At 37.7% G+C, this 17310-nt stretch overlaps 1 long non-coding RNA gene across 1 annotated transcript; it reads left to right on the plus strand.

Moving 5' to 3' along the window:
• Positions 1–10126: 10126 nt before the first annotated feature.
• Positions 10127–11962, plus strand: LOC139127166 (uncharacterized). The gene is made up of 2 exons (XR_011550936.1): positions 10127–10570; positions 11681–11962. It is a non-coding gene; the product is annotated as an uncharacterized lncRNA (long non-coding RNA).
• The last annotated feature ends 5348 nt before the right edge of the window (positions 11963–17310 follow it).

Raw genomic sequence — 17310 nt, forward strand, 5'->3', positions numbered from 1 at the left:
CTATGGGACCTCACTGCTATGAAGCCTTTGGAGGTACTGGCCATGGATTTTACCGTTTTAGAACCTGGTTCAACGGTATCGAGAACGTTCTTGTGCTTACAGATGTATTTACGAAATTCACTCAAGCCATCCCCATGCGAGACCAGAAAGCCACAACGGTAGCGCGAGTCCTAGTTCGTGATTGGTTTGTGAGGTTTGGAGTGCCACGTAGAATACACACGCGACCAAGGTCGGAATTTTGAGAGCAAACTCATCAGTGAACTCTGTAAGGTGTATGGCATTGTGAAGAGTCGCACTACCCCATACCACCCGGAAGGGAACGGGCAATGCGAACGATTTAATCGCACCCTGCACGAGCGTTTACGCACTCTACCCCCGAGAAGAAGCGTAAATGTCCAGAGTTGCTGCAGAGTTGGTATATGCATACAACAGTACACCCCATTCGTCTACTGCGTATTCGCCGCATTACTTATTCTTGTAGAGAACCTTCACTCCCTGTGGATCATTTACTAGGAATTGAGGTGGATGCCGACGACAATAGTCAGGTGGAAGAGTGGATTGCTGAGCATCACCAGAAGTTGATGGATGCATATGATATGGCCTCAAAGAAAACAGAGCGTGAAGCCCTGAGGAGGAGAGCCAGAAATGACCGTAAGGCTGATAAGACAGACTTACCAGTCGGTGCTCGAGTGTTTCTGCGGAATAGAAATACAAGAGGACGGAACAAAATACAAGATGTATGAAGTCCATAACCATATATAGTGGTTGATCGACTTGACACAGGTGGGAATACCTACGTTGTTGAGCCCGCCGATGGAGGACGACCTAAGAAGACTGTTCATCGTGGAGAGATGTTGGATTCCAGAAGCCTTGCAAAAGACATGGAACTTGACAGTACTCCCACTGATGTGGTTAAGTCTGAAGATACGTCCTGTAGTGAGTCAGATGATGATGAATTTGACTATGGCGTTGATTGTATGCGCTGGGAGCAGTTATGTTCCGCATCACCAGAAGCAGTACCTGATCAGACCGGAAATCCAGAGGAGAAAGTAATTTCAACCAGTGGTAGTGAGCCTAGTACTTCAGTCAGAGCAGGGAAGCTGCCCTCTACAAGAATACTCATAGCTCTGCACAACCTGGTACTGAGAAAGTGGTGAAGAATCTCAGAGACAAGGTGGATATCAGACAGAGTCCAGAGCCCTTGCCGACAGAAGAAGAAACTGTAGGACTTCGACGTACGAGTCGTGAGAATGCTGGATGTCATTCTAACCCTTTTCATTTGCCCAAATCTGCTGTGAAAGAATCTACTGTTGCTTTTCAGATTGACTCGCAAGTGTTGACTAATATAGCACAGTCAAATCTTTTGATTATGCAGATGATTTCTCAAACTAAATGTAATTAGCTTGTAGGTTTTGCTTGGTTGTTGAGACACCAACCATCAAGCAGGGAAGTGTGTGACGTGAGCAAATTGAACATGTGCGCATGCGTATTTGCTATATGACATTCCGCCATTTTTGTTTTAGTTGGAGTTTGAGTTAGCTCCGTATTTACTTTTTATCTGAGCCATCTACCATGGTCAGATGCCATCAGAGTTTAATCGATATGCAGATATCTTTGGTAAGACAGTCGATCGATTCAGACTAGAGTTGCTGTCATTCAAAGCCTTACCTGTCACAGTCAGGGTTTTTCTTTGTCTTATGTCATAAACTACTGTGTTTGTAAACAAACCAATGCTTTGCCTTAGTTTCTGTGGAGTCGGAAATAAAAGAACGTGTTGGATTCAGTGATCGTGTCTGTGTCCAATAAATGAGCGTTACAAGAAGCATCGCTCGAAAACATTGACTGGGACTTTGTGAAATATGCAAGAACTGGAAGTCAAAGAACCGGATTTTGTGTGGGTGTTGGTCGAAAAAAATCACATATTCATCACAATAAGCAATATTCTCATCGGTGAATTTTTCGTAGGCTACTGGCGTTAGTTTTTTAAAAGTCCATTCCCCAACTGACCATCGGCTTCTCACACCTCGTGTCACCCACTGAATGCGTTCACATAATCCTACTCACATGTTTCACATGAAAACAGAACACAAATCTTCGCATTCCAAGCGTTCACCCAACTCACATGTTTACAAATCACGCACTTAAGCCAAGTATAGTAAACCAGTCACTAATCCAGAGAATCAGACGTGCTGGCGGCAGGGTCTTGTTTTTTACGTTTTGAATGCATTAGCATTTCAGCAGTAATTCCTGCGGATCATGTAGGTCAACGTCAAACGTACCTACACAACTGGTGTCAGTGGACCCGAGTGTAAGTGAAGCTGTTCCAAATCCCGTTAACTTGAAGTATAGCATTGCATTGTCACCTTTACATTGAACTAGTTGACTTGTTCGCCGATAAATGACAACGCAAACTGACTGAATTATGAATGCACTAGTTTTAAACTTTGGTAATGAATAGTTGGTGGAAAAATGCTCGACGTTTCCTTTTTTACGCGGTGACAGTCGTTTCGGGTCCTGGCGCTGGCTAGGGCAATGCACCGACTGCTGATGCCGGGTCGGGCTAATGCACCGGGCCTAAATTACCTCTTTTTACTCTGACCTAATGCATCACCACTTGAAACGTAAAAAGCATTCTCATACTCAAGCAACAGAAAAAAAGAGTTTGAACAAATAGCACTCCAGATTCAAACGAACAGTGGACGTACATCACAATCAAAACACATGTGCGTAAGTTGGATATAAATATACATTAATTATGATGCTCTCCGTCTCCATTGTTATAGTGATCACGTTTAAAATCCCGCTCTCGCGTGGCTAGTGATATCATCACTCCTTGTGCTCCATACCACGTGATCGCCTAACATTTTGTAAACACAAGCGCAGGCCAGCAACAGTTTTATTACCATTCGTTATTCACAATCGGCTGTTAGTTTCGACTTATTTCCTTGTCAATCGACAATTAGGGTGGGATAGATATAATCTAGCTTGGTTTTTATCATGTTGTCGGGCGGAAAAAAATGGTCAAAAGTTACAGCAACTATCCCTTTGATATACTATGTCGTGTGAAAGTTAATGTGCTATGCCCTGTGAAAGTTAATATGCTATGCCCTGCGAAAGTTAATATGCTTTGCCTTGTGTAAGTTAATATGCGCCTTGTGAAAGTTAATATGCTATTGCTTGTGAAAGTTAATATGCTAGTTGCTCTATTGCTTACATTTCTGGCCATTGGGAATCTACAAATACTCGAGTCACAGCCTTAATAATTGTCACTTTTCAACAATACCAATGCAGTTTACACATGTACAGGCTGAGTTGACAAGCTTAACACTATAAAACATGCCTTGGGTGTAACACAAGGAGTTAAGGTTTAAATTCAAATCAAAAATGGTGAAAAAATAATCAAAAGCTAGCATTACTGGTCCTTTGAGTCCCAATGGTATGAATAATTGTCTACCAAAGTGTTTATTGCTATTGACACAAAAATCCTTGTGGATTCCCACAATATACACTAAGAATCTTTCAGTCACTGCCTGTCTAGCAAAGAACTATGGAAATAGCCAAACTATTATCCACTTTAATCATTACTGCATCCATTGATATTTCTTATTATAATCATAGTACAGAAAGCACAGATTTGAGTGTATAGACACTTGACAAATTTTGATACAGTGAAGTATTATGTGCCATTGGCTTAAACACTCTTGTTTTTGTTGATATCAGCCCTGAGGACATCCAAACTAAAATTGAGATGCAATTAGAAACTCTGGAATCTGACCTGAAGGAGGCAAAGGAAGAGAAGGCTACTTTGGAAGAGAGATGTAAGGAACTGACACAGAAGTTAGAGAGCACTGAGAAGTCATTGGTCAGTCAGCATTAAATTACAGTCTGAACTCAAAGAGAAGAAGAAGCTGATCAACAAACTTGAGGATAAAGTTGGAGAATTGGAAAATAAATTGGAACAATCTGAACAGCAAAAATCAGGAGAAAAAGGTACAGTGTATTTGGCCGCATGTAATAGATTAAAATGTCTTTGAATGCATCGCTGCTGAAGTAACAGGTTGTGTCCATGTGAGTCAATGTGAGTCAATGTGTGTCTTGTGATTGGTCAGTATTGGTCAACATTTGTTGAAATTTTGCATGGCAAAACATTCAGAAACGACGAACAGCACCTATCATTATTGTTGGAATACATAAATGAATTTTCATATGTTTAATTCTAAACACATGATACACATAGAGTAGCCATGATAGTATGTGCACAGATACTCAAACTCTCCCATGGGACTGGTTGTATAGCAGAATATTGTTGAAATCTCATCCCACAAGCAGCATGGATATCTGGAAATACTCTGTGTGAAAAAGATGTGCCGCTTTGATGGCCATTAGTGGGTAAAATTGTAACAAAATGGCTGCCAGGCAGCTATGATATTGGATTATTTTGTGAAACAAATTGATATGCCTATGTATGACATAGGTCAATATCCTTGTACCGACCTTGAATAATATTGGTTAAAATATGTTTGAGTTACAACTCCAGACGTGAAAAAAATCGTAACAAAATGGCTGCCTTGCAGCCAATTATTGGATTGTTTTGTGGGATAAATAGGTATGCATATGCGCTTGTACCAACTTAAAATAACATTGGTTGAAAAATGTTTTGAGTTACAGCTCCAGACATGAAAAATTGTAACAAAATGGTGCCATGCAGCCATATTGCATCACAAATCTACTTGCATACATGTATGTATGATAGGCTAGTGCCTTTCCCTACCAACTTTGAATAAAATTGGTAAAGACATGTGTAAGTTATGGTTCCAGACGTGAAAAATTTAACAAAATTGCTGCCTTTCAGCCATATTGGATCATGGAACAAATCGACAGGCATACCGGTATGTATCTATGTACCGGTGTGACACAGGTCAATGTTCCTGAACCAAATTTTAGAGAAATCGGTTGACATGCATATCTGAGAAATGCTTGGTGATGGACACACAGATGCACAGACACGACCAACGCCACAAGTCGATGCCCTCGGACTATGTCCTTGTGGACTTATGAACTGTCAGTCTGAAGTGTACATGTATTTTCAGTGAGCAAAAATTATTATATACACTAGATTTCATCATAAGGTATAAATTTTGATATTTATGCAATAAATCACACCCAGTGATGGTATAGATTTTGACCAAGACATGTTACGCCCTTGCTATTGCCCATGCATATATGTTGGGAATTGGTCAAAATCTCATGGTATACCATCACTGGGTGTGATTTATTGCAGCAGTTGTATCATAACAGTATTGAAATTCTGGCTTGAACATAAAAAAATGATATTTGCTCTTGCCAGAGCTCGCGAAAATAATTGTGTGCCATATGATGAACATACCACAGATCTGTCCATGCGACGACCAATGAGATCATTGTACCGGTATTTGCGCACTCAACACACTGGTATGAAGTAATTCAAATTATAGCCGAATGATTGAATGCAAATTTAGCACATAATTACATGTACATTCATTATTCCCACAGAAGGATTTTGTATAAAGTGTGTTTACGTTTCAGTGGCCTTGTAAGATTTAACTACAGAATTATATATATATATATATATATATATATATATATATTATATATATATATATATATATATATATATATATATGAGCCATGGAATGAGAAAAGGGCCCTCTGGACTAAACATATCACTTTTTGAGTTTTTGTCATAATATTATTCTATGACCCTTAAGTTTTCATTTCAGCTAATTTTTAGGGTCATGCAAGCCCTTATTTGCATATTTTTTGCATAATTTGCATATGTAATGAGTCTGCTTGAGTTAGCTTCAGCAGGTTTGCTTACAAACACCCATATACATGTTTTGAATAAGATTTCCTGCAATTGTAGAATATTTATTTTCAACATTGAACATGGCATATTGTATTTCTATCATGTTGAAGGGCTTTTCTTGTAAAGGGTTAAGAAAAATGCTAATTGAAATAAATAAATACCATGTAAAATGGTAGAATAATACCAGCAACTGCAATATTTTGAAGTAGTGTGATAATGTCAGTAGGTCATGGTGCAACATAAATTTAATGTTCTCAAAATATTAAGGCAAAATATTAATCAAAGAGGTATAAAATATTTGATATGGACACATATTTATGAAAAATACATTGTTATAATGCATAAATTTGACATACGGAGGCATTTTGCTTATGGAGCTCTCTCAGCATACACATATACTGTGCACAGTAGATACATGTACAGTATAGACACTTACACACATTGCACATGAATGTTAAACACATATTTAACTTCAAGCCTCTCTAAATTTCCATTACATCTCCAGTACCTGTGATACAATCACAAAATTCATTTTTATTTGCCAAGAACTTAAATCACAGTACATTAAGGCTTACATTTTGTAATTTGAATAAATAAATTATTTAAGGTCACAACATATGTAAAACTCTCATTGGTCATATGTCAATTTCACAGAGTTCAATAAACATTGTTCACATTAATTCATTTCATTTACAGAAATGAGATTGTTGGATGTTGCAAATAATTTAAGTATTTAATGTGTATCTTCTAAAGTTAATTTATTTTCATCAAAAAATACTGATACTCATATTGTTTGTTATGAAGTGTTTGTTGTTTTTTACATCCGTGATGAAATGGAAAAGCATCCTGAAGTGCTTTTGGAGGTCACTCTTACTGTGATGTCATTCCTCATAGTTGCAACACATTATGTTCAGATTGTTGAGGAAAATACACACACTGGTTAATTACCACTATGTAACCAAAAGAATGTTATATTATTTAAAAAGTGAAATACTCTTACAATAGGTCACATTACATTATTTCAGAAACACTGTATGGCCGGCCCTTATAGATAAAAAATTACCATCATTTAAGGCCCTATCAAACACAGAAAGATTACACCCAGTCTCTCATAGATGGACAGCAGCTGTTTCTTTTTACTTTTTTGTATCTTTGTTACATATGAATTATATTTTCACATTTCAATTTTCAAAGCCTATACAAACATTAAACTTGCCAAACTGCATTTGTTTGAAGCAAAAGAATAAATTCTAGACTAAAGTTTATGTTGACAACAGATTTACACATATTTTATGCATATTATGTCTATGCATATAACACTCATTAACTTGACAAGTCATCATACCACAGCAAGAAAATACCACTGTAATTTTTGTACTGCGAAAAACATCACCAGTTACAGCTACCGAATGGAGTAATGGAATTTCCAGTAATCAAGATTGCTCTATATATGTCTGGTTCACTTCATTTACTGTATAGCAGTTTTTTTGCTGAGAGGGGCAACCTGGTCAATGTCACATATTGATTCATGTTTTACTTTCTGAGTTATACATACACCCATTAAGTATGAAAAATACTCTTGTAAGGAAACAGCTGATATGTTCAAATATGGTTCTCAGATTATTTACATATGTTTCCCAACCTTAACAAAAGCACTGATAAATGCAGTCCTGCATATCACTTATGGGACTGGGCAGGTTACATCCTTGTGTGGATCACATACATGCAGTCCTGCATATCACTTATGGGGCTGGGCAGGTTACATCCTTGTGTGGATCCCATACATGCAGTCCTGCATATCACTTATGGGGCTAGGCAGTTTACATCCTTGTGTGGACCCCATACATGCATATCACTTATGGGGCTGGGCAGGTTACATCCTTGTGTGGATCCCATACATGTTCGCGGATATTGTTGAACAAATAAAGCTGTCTTTCTGGTGACAAGCCACCAGGAACTAGTACCTCTGGCATATCTAGTCTGTTTACCTGAGCATTTCTCTTTAGAAGTTCCACTTTTGTTTCAGTCACTATAGGGAAAAGTGCGTGACTAGAGCGAGAAACTGACGCTTTCTCGCAGTGGGTGAGAATCTGTTCTTATTCTCACCGCTGTCGGTGAGAAAATTTTAATCTCCACTGGAGATTGGTGAGAAATGCATTCCTTGGCGAGAATCAAGTGTGAGAACAAATTCTCACCGGTGAGAATGGAAATTCTTACAAAGTACAGCTAGAATTGAAATTCACTGGCGAGAATCATCAAGACTCGCCTTTCGGAGTCTTTATGATTCTCGCCAATGAACAGCGAGTTGTGATAGTTGTGATAACGTATCACAATCAGATTGGCGATACCTTCACTTCAGTAGTCCAAAACATCCATCAACCAAGCATCTTGTGTGACCAGCAATCATGAATGACAATTGCAACGTTTCATGGCGACCAGTCATACAACGCCATGCAAGATAGGCAATGACATACCTATTTTTGTTTTACCACTACAGTTATCAGCGTATAGATTTGCTCCTTTCTCTCCCATAGCATGTGTATCAAGTAATGATGTAGCAGAGATGACAGTGTCTGGTCCATGGCAACCTGTACCATTAACACCAATGGTATCACATTCATCAAGCAAGTAGTTCACTTGCAGTGGTATCGCCTCATTACACACACCAAATATTTGGACTTTCCTTGGTGTCTTGAAATAAATGGGCCCAACTTGTCTGGAGTGGTATGGTAGTGTTACCTGTTGAGCAAAGTCAAACGTATAATGAGATTTTGTGAACATGGTGTAGTGGAGGCTGCCTCCTATTCTGTAGCTCATCATATTCAGACTTTGCTTCCTTACTTGAATCTCTGTATATGTCCCTTGCATGTTGTGCTGTGTTTAAATGCTATAAAAACTCTTGTATGGCTTCCTGTTTTTCATCCTCTGTAACTGCTCTACTTATTTTCTGTCTATGACCTTCACACATTGCACATACATCTGTTCTTGGGTGGTGTCATAAACTTAATGTGAGGCAGACATGTCCTCCAAATATCTCTGAAGCTCCTATCCCTTACGAAATTTTTTTTTGTGCATATGTCCCACTGTCGTGCGGCTTATAAGCTACACACAAAAAGGCTGCCAGAACTTTTTTTTCATTATGTGCCGATATGTGCCACTAGAGGCACTTAACAGCACACAAAGACAATCAGTCAAATCTTTTGTGGCAGATATGCTAAAATATTTAAATAAACACAGTTTGAGCAAGATATAAGCCACAACATTGAGTTGACACTCCACTTGGTCACGCATTCTCAGATGAGATATCCATTGACAGTAACACTACAGCTGGCACAGCAGGAAACCTTTGATTTTCAACAAATTGTGTGAAAAACTAACATTTGACTTTGATCGGTGCAATAAATCAATCACTGACTTTTTATGTACGTTTTGCAAATGATCGGTTCTCACTGACAGTAACTGTTTCTACAGAAAAAAGGCTTTGCAAAATATGAACTCTGGCGAATCTAGCCCTGCGTACGATGCTGTGTGTTCCGCTACAGCTAATCGCCCCGCTCACGATGCTGTGTGTTCCGCTATAGCTAATCGCCCCGCTCACCACAGCCCTGCAAAGACCCGTACGTAGGGTCGGTGACTTCAAATCCATTTTGGAACTTGACGTAAAAAGCCAAATTACTGCCGAAATTCAGCGTTCTTCGGCCAAAGTCGTATCCCTGCCTACCTCAGCTACTCGATCGCTTCCAAAAATGCCAGTCTTTTATTCACTTCTCGTAAATAACCGTCGATGTCGGCAACTCTCGACGTATGATGAACTTAATTTTATGATGAAATATCGACGTATGATGAACTTATTTCACGTGCATATCTCCCTTGAAAAGACAAGTCTTTCAAAGAACTGCAACTCAAAAATAATGTATATCTAGTTCTTTTGTGTTTCTTACCCCCTTTCACACGCGGGTTTTAAATGAACTGCAAGTACGGAGTAGGTCTTGAAAGCGTACGTATGGCATGGAGGTACGTACGGTAAGCTTTCCCAGCGTATAATAATGTACGCATAGTTTCAACATTGATCACTCTGCAGTCTCTGGGCTTCAAAATACGGACGTGCGCGATGAAAGTCATCATCGGACAAAGTTTGTAAGTCACGAGACTGCTATGTTGGAGCCGTTTTTGTAGAGTTTTGTGTTGATCTAGAAAGCTTATTCCCATGTATTTGTGTCGTTTTGGTTTTCAAACGCAAGCTCGCATGCAGCTGAGCTCGGAGACAGTGCGTGGGTCAGAACAGACTTTGAACCCGGAACTCTAGAATCACGCCTGATGATGTCATAGATCATGTGAAGACTTCTTTATGATTGGTCAGATTGTTGTAGATCATGTGAAGATTTCTTTATGATTGGTCAGATTGCCAAAAGGTCATGGGTCAAATCCTGAGCGGCAAATTAAATCTGATATGCACTGGTAGGCCGTTAGGACGTTTGAGCGAGGAGTATATCGTCGCCGTTTTTTCGCTCTGATTTTGATACAGTTTCGCGTAAAATTACCGTAGGACATTATCATTCAGGGTACGTAAAGGTTAGCTATGAATTTAAAACCAACAAACAGCGTTTGCGATGCGTTGATGGCCCTTGGATGACCGATTCTGAGACCGCGATATCGTCCCGAAGAACAACGGTCACGGACACACCCATAGTTTGATCGAAGAGCTACAGATCATTTAAAAATTCGGTAAGTAATTTTCAATACCACGACTTGTCTCTATAATTTTCGCAGTTTTTCACTGTCTTTGGTCGTGCTATATTGATGTTGTTCTTGGCGAACCCTGTTCAAGTATGCCAAATGAACGTACGGTATTGGCAAAAATAATATAGTTAATCATGGAGGTTGGTACAATGGTATAAACGGTGAAGTGTTACTCCACACTGTCTGTCTTTGTGCGTTAATTACAAGTAGGAGAGTTGTAGTAACGGATAGAGCCGGGCTATTATCTGTTATTTTTATTCATTGATTCATAATTTTGACCGGATTGATGATATACAACATATACTCATATCTTTTATTATTTAACCCTTTCACCACCATGGTTTGTCCCAAATCCATTGTTTTCTATGGTAAAGTTGGACCTGTATACAGGGAACTGGGGGTGAAAGGGTTAAACTGAGACCTAATTTTGGTAGGGGCCGTTCACAGTTTACGTCACTGTTCTCTCATTAATATGCAAAAATAAATATTCGTCCGCATTTTTAGATTACGCTTTTGAAAATTACGCATGCAAGAACGACGAAATCAGTGGGCTAACTGCTAGTGTAACAATGAATACCAATAGGCATATTCACGACTCAGAGTACAAGCTGCAAAAACAGCAATGTATGCAACATTGATAAAATTTGTCCGCATTTCAAGCGGCGTACAGCTATATTTAGTAACAAACCTGTAACCGTGCACTGCGCTATTATAAAGGGATACTTTTTGTTTTAAAACATTTTATGAGACAGTTTTCCATTTACATTTCTTCTGTTTGAGATGTGCTGAAACCCTATCACCGCTGGTAAATAGTTGTAGTTTGGAGTGGTGTGTCACAAGTAAATAGTGAAAAAGAGGCTGAAAAGCAATGATTTGGTAATCACAATAAGCATTATGTATAGATATGTAATGAGTTTGTATCATTAGGTAAATTATTTTATATATTAATTATTATAATTTCTTTCATGCACATGAATGCTCTTTTTGGTGAATTTTTGTATTAATATATAATAAGGGTAGTCGACAAAATACAAGCAATTTCACTTTGCACATGTAATAATATCCTTGTCTGTTATTTATCATTTTTATTCTCAGTGTATGGGCAAAGGCCATGAAACTGAACAGACCAATGGATCAACAGGAACATTCAATGTGAAGTTTCAGAAGAAGATCGGAAACATCAGGATGGCATCAAAAACAACTTTGGATAATGTGAAAAATCAAATGCAGACTTTTAGACATGTTCTGTTATGTTTTTCACATGAACCTCATTAGATTATTGAATTTTGATTTTATTTTAATTTCTTAGTGGTCCAGCCTAGTGTACCATGATCATTGTTTTACATATCAAAATAAACAATGGGGTATTATCGTGAAGATATGTGGTAAGTGTTTTTTTTGTTTGCATCTGTGAGTAGGCGGTTTAAAAGGCAGTAGCTGTAACTTCATTTTTATGCAGTATTTTTATACTGTTATGTGTCTTGATTTTTGCCTATTTTGCCAAGTGAGTAAAGTGAAAAGTTACCTCAACACACAAAAGTTGAAAGAACAACATCATAAGTTACAGCTACTGTCCCTTAAAACAAATGAAGATGTGAAGTGTATGGTAATCTCCTGGCTAGTATAAAACAGGTAGGTACAAATGCAGGTATGGTTGGGGAGGGGGGGGTAGCAAAGGAAGCAAGCATAGCAGCATTTTACCATGAAACCTTTTACCCCACCATTTTTGTGGCATATTGTCTGCAATCACAGCGGCCTCTATGCCGCTAAAAGCCCGCCCCGTTTTTTTGCGGCATATCGTCTGCAATCACAGCGGCCTGTATACCGCAAAACTGTGCCAGAACAGATCTTTACATGATAAAATATGAATAACCTGCTTATAAGCCACAAACAGTTGCAGCTTGGTATCCACAACTGTTGTGGTTAGCATGCACAACTATGTGCCAGAAGCCATATTTTTTCGTAAGGGATAGCCTTCAATTCTCTCTACTCTATGTTGCTCACACTGCTGTTTATATTCACTGTGTACCTGTTTTTGTCTAGTCGGCATGGTAAGTAAATAGGTCGCTGTTCATCTCTACCTCTAGGTGCTGATGGCTGTGGTAATCTAAACAGTTCTGCATACTGCAAAATAAATTTGACTACTCTTTCAATGTCTACAAACTTCAATGCATGTTTTGGTTTTCTACCTTTATTTCCATGTTTTCTAGGTTTCGCTCCTTCCTTGCTGTAATGTTTCATTAAGTTTTTCATAACTCTCTCACTAGTATCATGGATAAAAAGGAAAAAGCTTTTACAAACATCTTTCCCGTCAAAAGAATAACTGTCGGATTTATCTTCCTCAGTGTTCCCTTTGTTGTCGTTTCTGAAATAAATTCAATTGCTTCTAACTTCGATAGTAACAATATATCCTTTTCAGTTTTTGTTAGTTTTCTCATAGTTAGTTTACAGTTGATTATTTCCTCATCTTCACTTACTGTTGAATACACTGACTTCTACGGCTACACTGTTGTGTAACTTTTCTGATATACAAAGATTCTTTGTATATCAGAAAAGCTACACATTATCAATGCTGACAAATCTACACTGTTAAACAAACGCTCTGAGTTGGTTTCAAAATGTCGCCACCAAAACAAATATTATTTATCGAATTTTAACACTACCTACAAATAGAATGGTTCGTCCCAATCATATATGTAAGAGTGTCGAGCTAGTAATCCTTTCACTCTATCTGAGGATTGCAAGATACATGAAACTTAAGTAATAGATTTCATTACTTTGTACTTGAAGTAATCTGTTATATATATATATATATATATATATATATAATATATATATATATATATATATATATATATATAAAACTTGAAAAAAAATTGATTGATACACACTACCACACCTAGTTGTTTGGTCCGGACGTATTTTAATGAACTTGTGACACAACGTTTCGCTCGCCCTGCTTTAAGGATGACGTCAGAACATGGTCGACTATGGTTTGACCATTGTCAAACCATGGTCATTGACCATGTTCGACCATGTTTTGACTATCAAGTTGACCATGATCGACCATGAAATGAACACGTTTGTTAAATTGACACCATTGTCAGTGGTGGTCAGCATTATGATAGTCACATCACACGGTCAGAATATGGTCAAAAGAAATCGTTGTCGTATCATGGTCAAAACATTGCCGATTAAAGTTCACAACGAACATGGACAGACCATGGTCATTGTGAATAAAGCTGCATTGCAACAGTAATCAGAACATGTCCAGAACATGGTCAATGATTGACAAAACATGGTCAATGATGGTCAGAACATGGTCACCAGAGGAGGCAATGATGGTGGTCAGAACATGGTCAATGATGGCCAGAGCAATGGGTAATGATGGTCAAACATGGTCAATGATGGCCAGAACATGGTCAACGGTGGCCAGAACATAGGTAACGATTGTCAGAACATGGTCAATGATGGTCAGAACATGGTCACTGATGGTCAGGACACTGGTCAAATTGGTGGCCAGAACATTGTCTATGACGGTCAGAACATGGTCACCGACCAGTGGTCTTGTTTGGATATTGTTGATTGCCAAAACCTGGTCAGTGATTGTCAGAACAGGGTGATGGTCAAAACATGGTCATTGAAGGCGTCTGCATAAATGTCAACATTATACAGCTACAGAAACTGAATGTAAATAATTCATTTCAGTCAATTTAATTATGTGTAACATTGCATTGAGTGCAATTATAGTCAACATTGATAAAACACATATCAAAGATCATATAATGACTCCAACAATTATACAGGGATAAAGTGATAATTAAGGCAGCCTGTGGGTTCCCTCATGCAAAGACCTATTTTCGGACTTAGATTTTGGCAATAAAATGTGAATTTCACCTAAGTGTCACCTGAAAGCTGCTTTTTTGGTACACTGATCACTTGACTTCAAAAAATGGTATAGAAAAACAGTGTTTAAACTGACAAAGTCTGTAGGTGTATACTTTCACATATAACTAAGACAAACGCACTTTTTAAAATTTGTCCCTCAACTCATTTTTGACAAAAATACTCAACAAACCTGACACGCTACCTTAAGCAATGACTACTGACAGGAATAAATGTAATAAATGCTAACATGTACATATTGACTTAAAGCCACAGTAGCTGTAACTTTTGATATTTTCACTATTTTTTGTTTCACATTATGACCTTTTAATTAAAATAAAAATAATTCTGAATCATAGTCACCTATTTACTGACCAATACAGTACATGTGTGTCGATTACAACAGCTTGAAAGTGTACAGACTTTTAATAGGAAATCTTGTTCTATTTTTGTAAATTTGTTTTTAACAAATTTTTTGGAGGTTCATTAAAAGGTAAGTCATGTGACTACTGTGCAAATAATTAATGTGTACTGTAGTTGACCATGTTCTCTTTCATCAGGGCTTTTATACAATATATATATGCTTTGTGAAATTTACTACTTCTTTCAATCAAATATAATAAGGTACAAAGAGTGTCTTTTGTAGAATGGATCATTCAGAACCTTCTCAAAATATATTTTCTGCACCAACAGATATTTAATGATGTTGACAAAATGCAATAAATCTTCGTTTTAATCAAGAGGATGTGAAAAAAGACCAAAAGTTACAGCTTTACAAAATTTATAGACAGAGAATTTTGTGAATACATTTTGATACATATTTAAAAAGTTGAATTTTGAGAAAAGATTGCATAACAGCCAAAAGACACATGCCTGAAAAAAGCCTAAAAGAGATGTTTATACCTTATCTAATTTCTGTCATGTAGACTACTCGACCAACTCTTAATATTAGGGTTGAGAAATCGAAAACTTTGTATTGGCAGAATACTCAGAGAGCTGAAGCATCATGAAACAATGTACCAAAGAACATTATTATTATATGTAGATTAGTGATGCTGACACCAAAGATACAGCACGCTGTAGTGACAGCAAAATTTGTGCATTTGTACCACACTTTCAACATTTTGAAAGTTCAGATATGTACACTGAGTTGTGAAATCAGCTGTGTAAACATGGCTAAAAACATAATTACAGATGGACACCTGAAAAATATTGGGGCAGACTGTAAATCAGCACAGATGTATAAACTCTGAAATACTAGCTTCATAAGAAACAGTAGTAAAAAATAAAACAGAAACAAAACGTTAAGTTCAATTTAGGGTACGATTTATTTTATATGCCAATGTTTTTTTATGCCACATAAATATGTCTTCATTAAACTCTGACTTGAGAAGGTTCATGTGAAATTAACATTACTGTCAAAGGCAGCGATTTAGCTTCTTTTCTCTGAATTTCTCATCCCTTCACAGTACCAGCAACGAATTCTGAAAAATACGAATGGGTTAGGAAATAGTGTGAGTCTTTACTGTTTGACTGCAATTTGATGAATGAAATCAATAAACATTATTAGTTGAAAATGAGACAATAGTTACTTGAAACCTAACTCACAGACACCAACTGCATAAACATTTATAATCATATATTAATAATATTTAAAACGGACAAACGATCTGTAAAACTCTTGCAATTATTTTCCATACACTATTTTCCAGCATCGTTGTGAATTGAAAGTGAATTCCGTACGAATCATTACTCAACGAAACTTAGTACATGTAATTTAATGGCAATGTGCAGTTGTACGTTTGTACACAGTCCCTCTGGATAGAGGGACTGTGGTTTGTATAACGAAGGTCTATGGTTATATCAACTTTAATACCTGCATTTGTGAACGGCTCGCAGACGCTATAGACAGTTCTCGGCTGCAGGTCACTCCACACGTAAGCATACCGGTACAAGTTACTGGGAAAATATAGTCGGCATCTTTACCTGCTTTTCGCGTTCACAAATTTTGAACTCTGTCTGTCCCTGGTACTCTATATACATTTCTGCGAAACTATGATGTATTTTGGCTAGTGATTCCATACAAAGATCGCCAAAATTTCTGCCAGATAAGTCCTGATCACGAATACCAAGTCAACGGTACAGAAATCTTACTTCGCGCCGTTCAAGCCTCATGACCTTCACGGAAGTGAGATCAATAAATCATTACGCGATTTATAACGTAGTCCCGTTTTAAACGTTGGAGTTTGACTCTCTATCGGCCCTAATCCAGTACAATTCAAACTCAAAATAGCAATTTATTTATTATATTACATTATGAAAATGGTTATACTAATGATTCGAAATGGTCAAAAGAGTGTACAGTTCTTTCAGCACGAAGATTCAATATCAATGCGCGACCTTAACTTGGTAAACCGTGACCTCTGACTAAACATGTCAGCTGCTACCAGCCGGATTCGGCTCACGCTTTGACATTGCGTGTTGGATTTTTATTCGGCTGATCAGCTAAGGATGGAGTGCAATATGTATAGCCCTTACGCATAAAACATGGACAAAAACTGTAACCTCAATCCACGTCTTCTGAAGGCGAGATATTGTTGGTGGCATCGATGATCAAGTGACACAGACTCTGTATGTACCGTACGGTATACTTTAAGCATGGAGGTAGTAGAGACTACCATGCTTTAAGCTTCAGGGACTGTGCTTATACTAAACATTGAAAGCATTGACATTTGTGTACGTTTCAACAGTAAAAGGTCCTGTTCTATTGAAATTTTTACGGTACAAATTTGCAGTAACATTATATAAGTCTACGACCCGTCATTGTTGCTCGTTTTGAA

This window comes from Ptychodera flava, unplaced genomic scaffold, assembly GCF_041260155.1.
Source record: "Ptychodera flava strain L36383 unplaced genomic scaffold, AS_Pfla_20210202 Scaffold_29__1_contigs__length_4469600_pilon, whole genome shotgun sequence".
Taxonomy (NCBI): domain Eukaryota; kingdom Metazoa; phylum Hemichordata; class Enteropneusta; family Ptychoderidae; genus Ptychodera; species Ptychodera flava.